The following is an 11,505-nucleotide window of genomic DNA, read 5'->3' on the forward strand; positions in this document are numbered from 1 at the left end:
ATTCAGTTTCCCAAAGTTGTTGCCTGCCGCTGACGGTCACTTGTACCTGGTGTGTTGGTGACTCTGTCTGTTTTGAAACGACAGTTCGTTCATTCGTGCTGTGATGCTAAATGTCATGCAGTCTGCAGTTTATTTCGTTATCAGCGCTCGTCTGCTCTTCAGCTGAACTGAAACACGACTCCAGCTCCAGAACACGCGTGTGCTGTTTACGGTCATGTGACGGGCTGCTGGCAGCCACTTCAGGAAATCATTTTCCACAGTCACAATAATTCTGCAGGGTCACTGAGGGCGTCATGACGACTGATCTATCTTAAACAATACAGGCCTGCGGTCTGGAATACACCTCTGCCTTTCCTTTGTGTCTGGGCTTTTACTAAGAGCAAACCTGACCAAAGCCTCCCAGAACGGTGCCTTTCCCTGTAAATGGGTTCTGCTGCATCCTGAATCAGACTTCTCCCCAATCTTGTTAGAGTGTAGAGTTGCATGCCATTGCCTCACAGGTCTGTTGGGCTGTTTTTCTGTCTCTGACTATGATTGGTTATCTTGCATTTCGGTGAGTGTGTGCATGTGCGCAGTGCAGTCCAGTCCAGTTTTTGCACATTGCCGAGACACAGATGGTCTTCGGTGATAGCACATACCAGAGGCATTGTTTAGACCAGGAAAGCTGGAGGAGTTAATTGACAGGCAGAGAGAGAGAAGGAGAGAGAGAGACAGAGAGACAGAGAGAGTGAGTGTCCCTTCCCCCAAGCCAACCTTCAGTCTTGAGGACAGACTTACAGCCGCGCACTGTGTACACACACACACACACACACACACACACACACACACACACTGCACAGCACGTGCCCCCCTTTCTTTTTTTTTTGTCTTCACCCATCCCCCTTCGTGTGTGTGTTTCTCGTCCCCTCCTCCATGTCTGTGGTTTGCCCTAGCAGCAGAGTGTACGCTTTGCTCTGATTGGTGGATTCACTCTCTTTGTGTGCTCTCTGTAGCGTGACGTAGTTGTGTGTGTGTTTGTGTGTGTGTGTGTGTGTGTGTGTGTGTGTGGGTGGGGGGGGGGATTCACATCACGTATGCAGTTAGCTTTTTTGCTTGCAGAGAAGGAGAGAGAAGGAGGGCTAAGAGTGTGTGTGTGTGTGTGTGTGGGAGGGGTATGTGTGTGTGTGTGAAGAGTGCAGCAGTGATAGTGATCACAAGGGCTTTAAATAAAACCCTTCTGTGTGTGTGTGTGGACAATCCGTAAAGGGAGGAAGTGAGAGAGAGAGAGAGAGAGAGAGAGAGAGAGAGGGAGGGAGGGAGGGAGGGAAGTAGAGAGAGAGAGAGAGAGAGAGCGAAAAGAGGCCAATGAACGAGTGAACACACAAGCGCACTAATGTGAAACAGGATTAAAACACAAGATGGCTTCCTGAATGGACATATATGAAAGAGAGAGAGAGAGAGAGAGAGAGAGAGAGAGAGGGGGGGGAAAAGAAAGAAGAGCGCGAGGGGGAGAGAAACACGCGTTGAATAGTGGCTGATGGGAATACGTCTGTGCAGTGTGGACAAGACAGCAGCAGCACGAAGCAGAGGGTAAATATCCGTTAGCTTTGAGCCGAGCTGTGCGACAGTTATGACAGAGAAGCCCCTCGCTCTGTGTGTGTGTGTCTGTGTGTGTGTGTGCGCGCGCGTGTGTGGAGCAGGGGGTGTCACAGAGCTAAGACAAGACGTGTGTGAGATACTGTCGGTTTATTGTTTTAGCGTTAAGCGCATAATCCTCTGGCTGTTGTCCTCTCCACGCCGTGTTCACCACGGACGTGGACACACAGCAGATAACTGAGCAGCAGCGAGTCATTACCACAAGCTTACGTCTTTTGTCATATTGTGGAGAACACCGAATGCTAAATAAGTGAATGATTAAAAAGGCATGGGTGTGTGAGAGAGAGAGAGGGGTGGTATTATTAAGGCTAAGGCTTCAAATATATACGTTTCTGTTGAAGTCCTTTTGGTTGTTAAAATTTCTCTCTGTCTCTCTCTCTCTCTCTCTCTCTCTCTCTCTCTCTCTCTCTCTCTCTCTCTCTCTGTCTCTCTCTCTCTCTGTCCCTCCATCATTTTCCCCTTTCTACCCCTCTGCCCTCCTTTCCTGACCGGATGCATAAGGTGGAATATTTTGACAACAGCATAAAAGATTCCACCTTAACCCAAAACCTGGCAACGGAGGTGAGAGCAAGAATACACCCATCATCGACTCTGTCCGTCTGTCTGTCCGCCTGTCTGCCCGTCTGTCTGCCTGCCCGTCTGGTTGTCTGTCCGTCCTGAAAGAGGAAGCCCCTCTCGTCAAGCGTGTCCAGAGAGCGTTTGTCTTGCCGGTATTCTGCAGTCTAAAGGTGATATACGGAGTGCCGGCCTTGTGGGTGTTTGTTTAAATCTCATTGTTCAATGTGTTACTGTAACTAACACAGTGGGCTGAGTCTGTCTCTCACACACATACATACACACACACACACACATAAACACACACACACAGCTGTAGACAGACAGGCACCTGTGAGTTGCAGGTGAGGCATTCTTGGCTTTTGTGGCTCTACGTGTGTGTGTGTGTGTGTGTGTCTGTGTGCCTGTGGTTCCTCAGTCGATGGATGGTGCCAGCCTGCCGTCCGCCGGTCAGGTGGTGCCGTTCTGATCGGGCACAGCCGGGCGATGTCAGTGCAAGCGCCGTTTAAAGAGTCCCGCGCTTAGAGCTTATTGGTAGAGAGACGGAGCAGAGCGTGAGATTTGTTAGAAAGAGGCCGCTCTCTCTCTCTCTCTCTCTCTCTCTTTCTCTCTCGCTTGCTCTCTCTATCTCGCTCTCTGAGATGGGCAGGCAGGGTTCCGAAGTTTCCCGGTCATTTGAGGTAACAGGAGTAAAAGTGAGTGGGTCAAACACATACGCATGCGTGGCGCTGAATCCTGGGTGTGTGTGTGTGTGAGCACGTGGTAGTCTGTTTATGGACTGGAGTAACCTGTAGCGTAGAAAGCCACAGTCGCGTGTGGTTTGCGGCGAGCTAGCGTCCACCCATTCCCTGCGTGGCCGGATTCCGGGTTTGAGATCCTCGAATGATTGCAGCACCAGCACTGTTCGGCTCTCTCTTCCCGTCCAGTATTCCATTCTCAAGCGAATGCCGGCAGCTCGGATATTCCTGGTTCGTCTCCATGGACGCACCAGAGGGTCGGAGCTACAGAGCGTTCCGTGAGCAGACGTCAGCGTGTCGGTGTTTCATCATGGCACTTCTGACACCCTTACGTAAGCGGAGGGGTTTGTTTGCTTGTTTTGATGTTTGTGAAGGCCACTGGCTTTGTTTTTGTTAGCTTTAGGCTTTAGTTTTAGTTTAGTTGTTCTCCAAACATGTATTTTTACTTTATTAATGTTTAATTTAAGAAGCCCCCCCCCCCCCCCCCCCCCCCCCCCCAACATGTGTCTGACATTTACATCTTTGTGGCTGTTCTCTGTTGTTATGGTAACTTGTTACACTGACAAATACATAATGCAAATACATTTAAAATGAAGCGCACGCACACATATATAAACATTCATACACAAGCAAAACAGGTTATCTGCGTGTGTGCTTGTTTGGTGAAACCAGTTTGGTGAAATGCTGACATCTATTTCAGTATCTTGCTCCCCACACCCCACACACATTCCCCTGGTCTAGAGTTGGCACCAAGCTGCTGAAGGTGGGTGATAGGACGCCTTGCCTTGCTGGGGATCTCAATCAGCATTACCATGTTACAGAGATCACGCTGCCAGTTTGTGAGGCCTGGGTATTATTACTTTTTTCACTTTTATTTTTCAACTGGTGCTGCGTTATAAACTGGTGCTTTACTGGGGCGTTGTCTGTTCCAACTTTCTAGCTAAATATCAGAAAAGAAAATCTAAAAATGGTTATTGATATGTGTAATGTATGAAGAATGTTTAAGTATCACAATGGCACCTTTTTATCATATCTCCCATCCACCACTGTCCCATGTGGAGTTTTCTAACACTATCTTGGTGTTATTGTGCTTTAAAAACCCTACATAACTAACTAGCTCTACAGGTGTCTCTCTCACGTAGCGCGTCTCTCTCACGTAGCACGTCTCTGCTTATGGAGAAATCATATTTCTTTATGTCAGCCAGTGGCAAATGTTTAACTTTTTGTGTCTTACACTTTACTGAGCGACCTGTGCATTTTACAGATCTGTGATTTGAGCTGTAGGTGGTCATGTGACTCTTGAACCAGAGCAGCGATGTCACTTCCCTGCCTTTGCTCCTTTATCCTCTGTGCTGTTGGAGGCTGACGCAGAGACGTGATTCGGCGTTTACCAGAAACGGCGGCGCATTTTACATTTTACACACCTCAGCACGTGTAAAACAGGGGTGTTCAGCAAACACGCGTTATTTTCACAGACGCGAAAATCACTGCGAGCTGAAGAAGAGCCGACCGCCACGCGATGAAGAACGACGGAAAGTCTAGTAATGTTTTCGGGTGGCATCCACCGGCACGGAATCCCCATAGAATTATGGGAAAGGGTTAACGCTGACCTAGTTTCTGTGGCAACAGTGAGTGGCGCATGACATCATGGCTGTAATTATAGCTCAGGACCGCCCTCGAGGCTGTGGTCATGTGACACAGACAGCCAAGCATGTGCATGCACACAGGCATGCTGGAGGGAGACCAGCGTGCGAATGCGTGGTTGTTTAAAGGTAATGGAACGTGCAGAAAGTTTTCTTTTTTTTAAAAAAAAAATCCCAAAAGCTGGTAGAGTATCAGGTGTGGTGCAGTACATGTTCTGTGTCAGCTGGTCTCTCGATCGCCAAAGCTTGGTGGTTTAAGGCTGGATTCTGGTATTTAAACATCAGGTATTAAATCATATGTCGGTACCAAACAGGATGTTAAAAGAGGATGATGAAGTGTACACAAACGTCTCACCCAGCACACGCCAGAAACAACTACACAAAGAACACAGTTAACTTCATAACCAGACTACTGATGTCCTGCCAAATACCCTGTATTTCACCCTCAATTTAGCTTAGAGATCACACACACTCACACACACACATTCTCACACACATATATACACACACACACGCACACTTACTCACACATACACACACTCACACATACACACACACACACACACTTCACCATAATTCTTGGAACTCTTCTATATCTATACTTTCTTTCTATGATTTCAGGGGCCCCACTTCCTGTTTTGAGTGTGTGTAAATGTCAGGGGTGTGCGTGCGTGCGTGCGTGCGTGCGTGTGCGCACGTGTGTTTGTGTGTGTGTGTGTGCGTGCGCATGTGTGGTGCTTCTGCAATCTACCTTGATCAACACATCCCAGATTTAATTACCATATTTTTTGACAGATGTGTGTCATCGAAATTACTGGCCTTTAATCTGATGCACATGCACCTCTAACTCGCTCATTCACACACACACACACACACACACACACACACACACACACACACACACACACACACACACAGCACAGCATCCTTGTGTTGCTGTTACAGTCTTTAACCTTGCCCCATCAGATGCACTGCTCTTCTTGAGTGGCACTGTGTGAGCCTGTTTTCTGCACCAAGAGGCGGAGCCTAAGTGCCCGCCCCCTTCTCCACATGCCGCAGTGCAGCCAATTGGACTCTCATCCCTCAGTCACACAGTTCGCCACCTAAAACACGGTGTTGAAGTTCAGATTAATAACTAACCGTGAACTCCAACCAAGAGCACAAACAGCGCACGCCACTGTGCTGAAGGAGGAATGGCTTTTATTCCACATTAATCCTGGTTATTGTTGTGTTAGCTATTTTTAAGACATTTCTCCAGACATTGGCAGTATCTGTAAATAATGTAAAGGTGTTAATTGTAGTCTGTACCTGATAGCTCAGGTTGTGGTAACACCAAGGTCATGAGTTGGTTTCCAAGGAGCAACCCACACTCTGGTACTGATAAATATGACGACAGTCTGGATAAGGGTGTCAAAAGCGCAAAACATCTGGCCTACTGTTGTATAAATAAATATTGCTTTGTGTCATGATCTGACATCTGGGGCTGGGAGATGGTAGCATGACGTAAGGTCGCAGGGTGTGACGGAACACTGCTGAGAAGCACACGCAATACTGCAGTCTGCAGTGAAACAAGATCTCCAAGGAGACGCTGGCCCTTTAAATACGGCTGCGTCTGCCGTGAACATACGGGGAGCTAATCTTAGCTCCACAGAGGGAGAGAGGGAGAGCAGATCCTGGCGGCGTGCCACCGTGCAGGGCTGTGAGCAGGCAGCTTGTCTCACTCTCTCCTGCCACCCTCCTCTATTTAGGAACAGGAGAATCGGCCGCTTGGTCGGTTTTGTTGGGAGGTCATTTATTTTCCTCGTATCCCCCCACCGCCGCCGCCTCGCTCTGGCGTTTTAGCCTCGGCCATGCGTCCGTGGCGCGCTGGGTTTGGAAATGCACCTGTGCTTCGAGGTGCTGTGAACGCGACCTCTGTGCTGGGTCTGTGCCTGTCGTGCCATAGGCTGCCATACATTCTCTCTCTCTCTCTCTCTCTCTCTCTCTCTCTCTCTCTCCCTCCCCCTCTCCCTCTCTTTCTCCCCTCCCCCTCTCTCTCTCTCTCTCTCTCCCTTTCTGTCTGTGTGCCTGGTTATTCTCTCTCGTGTCCCTCTCCCCAGACTTCCTCTGTGTTTTGCGGCGTTCACAAAGAGTGCTCTCTTTCGTTATTCTTTACAAACCCTCCCCCAGCTCCCATTGCTTCTCTGAGTGATGAGAATGACTCCACCCTACCCCCTCCCTCTCTCTCTCTCTCTCTCTTTCTCTCTCTCTGTAATCATCTCCCTATCTCTGTTTCTGTCCATCTCTCACTTTCTTTCTTTCTTTTTTCTTTTGTTCTTTCATGCTTTCTTTCCTTCTCTGTCTCTCTCTCTCTCTCCCTCTCTCTCTCTTCCTCCATTTGTAAATGGCAGTAATGTAGCAGTGGGGGTGGAAGGCTCAGCTGAGTCGTGCGTGCCGACTTGCACGTGCCTTGTGTCAGACGGGCAGGAAAGCGAAACGCACGCGTGCACGCGCGGGGCACCACAGGGGAGGGTGGAAAGACAAGTGGGAGATGAAGAGATGCTGGAGAAAGTAAAGCGTTCAGAACAAAAGGGAGTGAGATGGTGAGTGAGAGGTGAAGTAACCGTGGAGTTAGAGAGGGAGACGCAGGGAGACGCAGGGAGCCAACAGCGAGCGTGAGAGGAGATAAAGGAGAAGAGGCGTGAGCGCAAGAACAGAGAGGAGGTTGTTAGAGCATCGTTGATGTTGCCTAATGATGTCACGCCAACGAGCTGGTTCTGACGACCTCGCTGACCCTAAAGCGTGCTACTGCCCCTGATCACCTCACGCATCCTGCAATACCTCCTCAAATGCTGATACTTTTTTGGTTTGGTGTTCGTAAGCGTTCCGTTTTGAGTGACCAAATTTCCTGTTTGTAATTTCCTGTTTGTTTGAAGATTGAAGTTGTCATTTTTTAAAATAAATAAATATTCGTTACCTGATTATGGAAATAAAATATCTCCCAAATATCTTGCGAACCTTATGAATCAGTCCAGCAACACACTACTGTTTTTCCAGCCTGCTGGCAACCTGGATCAAGCAGGATAAACATACTCACTATATACAGAACAATGTTCAGGAATGCAAATGAATTATGAGGTGTCAAACGTGATTAATCTGCTATGTACTGTATAGTAGAGTGTCTGTGTGTGTGTCTGTGTGTGTGTAGTCAGAACTGTCTTCTGTGTTATCTGATACATTGTGTGTGTAAGTCTGTGTTATCTGATACATAATATGTGTGTAGATGAGTATAGGTGTGCGTAGGGGTGGATATATGTAGGTGTGTGTAGGATGTGTATGTGGTCTTGTGTTAACTGATACATAATCTCTGTGTGTAGGGGTGTATGTGTATGTAGGTGGGTGAATATGTGTGTAGGGGTGTATGTGTGTGTTTGTGTAGGTGAGAAGATGTGTGTAGGGCTGTAGGTATTTGTTGGGTCTGAACAGTGTTCTGTGTTAACTGGTATGTCATCTGTGTAAGTGTGTGTAGATGTGTGTGGCGGGGAGGTCTGAACAGTCTTCTGTTTAACTGATACATAATTTGTAATGCTGCTGCATTTAGGTTCAACATTTGGCTTTTCACTGTTTTTGCAAACTAGATGAGATCACCGTATTGACGTGTGTGTGTGTGAGGGAGGGAGAGAGAGAAAGAGAGTCTCTGTACAAGCCCATTTGTATATGTGTTTCTGTTACTGTGTGCCTGTGCATGTACGTTTGGCTGGGGGTGGTTGTCAGTGTTTGCTGTGTCAGTGTGTGTGTGTGTGTGTGTGTGTGTGTGTGTGTGTGTGTGTGTGTGTGTGTGGGAGAACCGGAGGGATGAGTGGAGGATGATGAGTCAGGAGTGAGTGTTAAACTGAGGGAGAAAAACAGATCATCACACACTGTTATCTTTAAGCTATCCTTCACTGCCGTACTTCAGAGATCCGGACTGGAGAAGTCATGTTACACAGCACCGTGGCATGCTACCAGGTCTGTCCCCGCGCTCCTTCCTGCCCCTCATTAGACCTGTTCTGAGTGTGTGAGCGTGTGTGTGAATGAGAGACAGAGCTGTATGAATGATGTATGATTTGGAACAGATGCTTTAGCGCTTATCCTTGACTTTGGTAGCTGTAATTCGAGTCTGTTGTTGATGTAAATTGTGTTGATTGTGTTTTTTGTTTTTTTTTGTGAAGGTTAGGGACACAGAGGACAGAAATGGGGCACAAAAAGTGTGTGTGTGTGTGTGTGTGTGAGTGGGTAAACGTGTAGCTCAAAGTTTCATATGTATGTCTCTTTTGATGATGTACTATAATGGTGTCCCATGGCGTTAGGTTTGTTGTCTTATCATTGACAGGCAGGTTCTGATATTTATATAGTAAGCCTTGAAACTCACACTTATCACTGTTTTCCCGTCAACGTAAAGAAAGGCTTGATTCATAGAAAAAAAAGTGACATCATTTTTGTCACAGTTATAAAGGTTTCTAAGGAACACAGTGAGTTGCGATTGGAATTTTTGCTGCTTTGAAGAAATTATTCTCACATATTTAATACTGGATGCACTGAATTAAAGTCTATGTCTAAGTCTATATATAGTTTATGTCCAGAATTGATCATTTTAACATTAGTTCAGAGCCTTCGTGTTGTGGATTGGTTGTGCAGTCATTTCCTTGGTTAGCCAGTTCTAGTTCTATTCAGACTATGATGTGACCTTCCAACTAGACTAGAACCTCCGTATGTCTACAGAGGTCAGCCCCTATGTTACTGGGTTTATTTTCAACTTTACAACTTACAAAGCCCCCAGGCTTTGTTTAGCTGCTAGTTCTGCAAATCTAGTGACTGTTATTTGTTTTTAGAGGAAATGCAAGTGTCACTGCTAGGTCCTCTTTTTTTGAGGAAGTGACAGGACTTACCAGTTCTTTGGTGGCACAAGGTTGTGTTTTGTTGAAACAAAAGACATTTTGTTGAATTGTGATTACTACCTCCAGTTGTGCAGCACTCCAAAACTCCAGTTTACCCAGAAAAAACCAACATTTCCAAAACAGTAAACCAGTTCACTGAAAACTGTGTACGACAATGAATTTGTGAGTGTGTGTGTATATAGTTTTCTTTCATTTTTAAAAGCTTTTTTGCCCTTGTTTGTCCTTTGTGTTGCTGTCCTGCATTTCTCTTTAATTTCCCCCCTGAGAGGATGATGAGGGTGGTTTGCAGGGTTTGGATCTGCCTCACGACTCTTTCATGCTTCCAAGTGACTGGCCAGACATCTGATGGAACTTGCGGGGATAAATGGTAGAGGAGCAACCTCAGTGCAGCGAGTGTTCCCAGAGTTCCCTTTGCTGGGAGTCTCCATGAACACAGTAATCCCACATGTCTGCCGTTGTGCGTAACCTAGACCCAGACATCTGTCCGGTTTCCCCTGAAAGGGGAACCACGTTGTCACTCTCTTGGTCAAGGACAACACATGGAACAGCCGAGACCGCCACGATTCAATTCACTGCAATTCATTATGTGTGTACAGTTTTAGTTGATCTTGGGCCATGGCGTTGGGAGTACTGGCATTAGAATGTTGGGCTGCAGCACTAGACTAGCGTTTTGGGTAGTGTATGGTTGTACTAACTTTTTCTCATCTCCTTTGCATTTATTTTCTCATAGTGAAGTGAAGAATTGTCTCATAATTTTGTTTGTGTATGTGTGTGGAGTTCTCATGTTTTCTTGCCGTTCATTAGCTTGGTATCTCTGTCACGGAAACAAATTAAACAAAACTTCACAAAGTATGTTAAGTGGCAGATTCTGAGTCTGTCAGGTCCGTGACAGCCGTGCTGTAAGCATGTGTGTGATTTAACTTTGTCCTCTCGGGTTTAGACCAGTCCTGTGTGATGTTTGCGGCTTGCCGTAGAAAAGCCTTAGCGTAGTAGCAGTGTTCAAAAATGCCGTGTCATTGGTGGAGCGAGGGAGCACGAGGGAGAGAGCAAGGCCAGTGGGCGGGTGAATGTGTGTGTGTGTGTGTGTGTCTGTGAGAGAGTGAGAGAGAGACAGGGTAGGCAAATTAGTGTTCTGTGGTATGACACATCTGCCCACCCCACTAGCTGATGCACGGAGGGGTGGGCTCTGATGATGTAACAGTGATGTCATAATTATGCTCTCTTTCACACACACACACACACACACACACACACACACACACACACTCGTATTCCCCTATTCTACTCTGCCACCACCAATCGCAGTTTTGCTCTTCCATCTGGCTCCTGCCTGTGGTTGCATACATGTGAGTGCATGTGTGTGTGTGTGTGTGTGTGTGTGTGTGTGTGTTTGGGGTTACCGCCTCTATGTTGGCAGCGTCAATAGCACAGATCCAAGTGACAGCGCCGTAGAGTAAAGCAGCGAGAGGCTCACACACACATACACACACACACACACATACACACACAGATCTCTGCCCATCCAGGCCAGAAGCGCATGGAGAGAGGGTGTGGGAGTGTCAGGGAGGAAGAGGAGGAGAGATGAGATGCCCGAGTGTAGTCCGGAGCTAATGCGGAGTCGCTCCGTCCGCCGTCATCGGGGGCGGTAACGACCGAACCGCTCCACTCTGCTCCGGAACTGTCAAGTCCAAAACAAACCAAAACGAAGGAGCGTGAGAAAGAGAGAGAGAGAGAGAGAGAGAGAGAGAGAGAGAGAGAGGGGAAGGAAAAAGATGAAAGAAGCGAGTGAATTAAGGCGCAGGGCTGATCAGGCTGGGTGGAGGTGAGCGGGGCAGGAGCCCGGAGGAGGGATTCACGAGGCGGAGAGGCGGGAGTCTGGCACAGCTGAACGCCGCCTCTCCGCCTCCTTCTGCCCGGATCCCGTGTGGCTCATCTGTGGCTCCTGTGTGGCTCATCTGTGGCTCCTGTGCGACTCCTTCTTCTCTCCGCTCTGGATCCCCTCATCCGGTCACTCGTCCC

At 47.6% G+C, this 11,505-nt stretch overlaps 1 protein-coding gene across 2 annotated transcripts in view; it reads left to right on the forward strand.

Moving 5' to 3' along the window:
• Positions 1-1,331: 1,331 nt before the first annotated feature.
• Positions 1,332-11,505, forward strand: part of tet3 (tet methylcytosine dioxygenase 3) — a 34,630-nt gene continuing 24,456 nt past the window's right edge. Inside the window, exons 1-2 of one of the 2 annotated variants that reach the window (XM_027025991.2) lie at positions 1,332-1,569; positions 2,137-2,196. The gene's annotated coding sequence lies outside the window, so the exon portion shown is untranslated. Of the gene's footprint in view, positions 1,570-2,136; positions 2,197-2,800; positions 3,260-11,505 lie in introns of those variants that run through there. The other variant, XM_035530372.1, reaches the window with a different exon arrangement.

The sequence above is a fragment of the Electrophorus electricus genome, chromosome 9 (assembly GCF_013358815.1).
Source record: "Electrophorus electricus isolate fEleEle1 chromosome 9, fEleEle1.pri, whole genome shotgun sequence".
NCBI classification, from domain to species: domain Eukaryota; kingdom Metazoa; phylum Chordata; class Actinopteri; order Gymnotiformes; family Gymnotidae; genus Electrophorus; species Electrophorus electricus.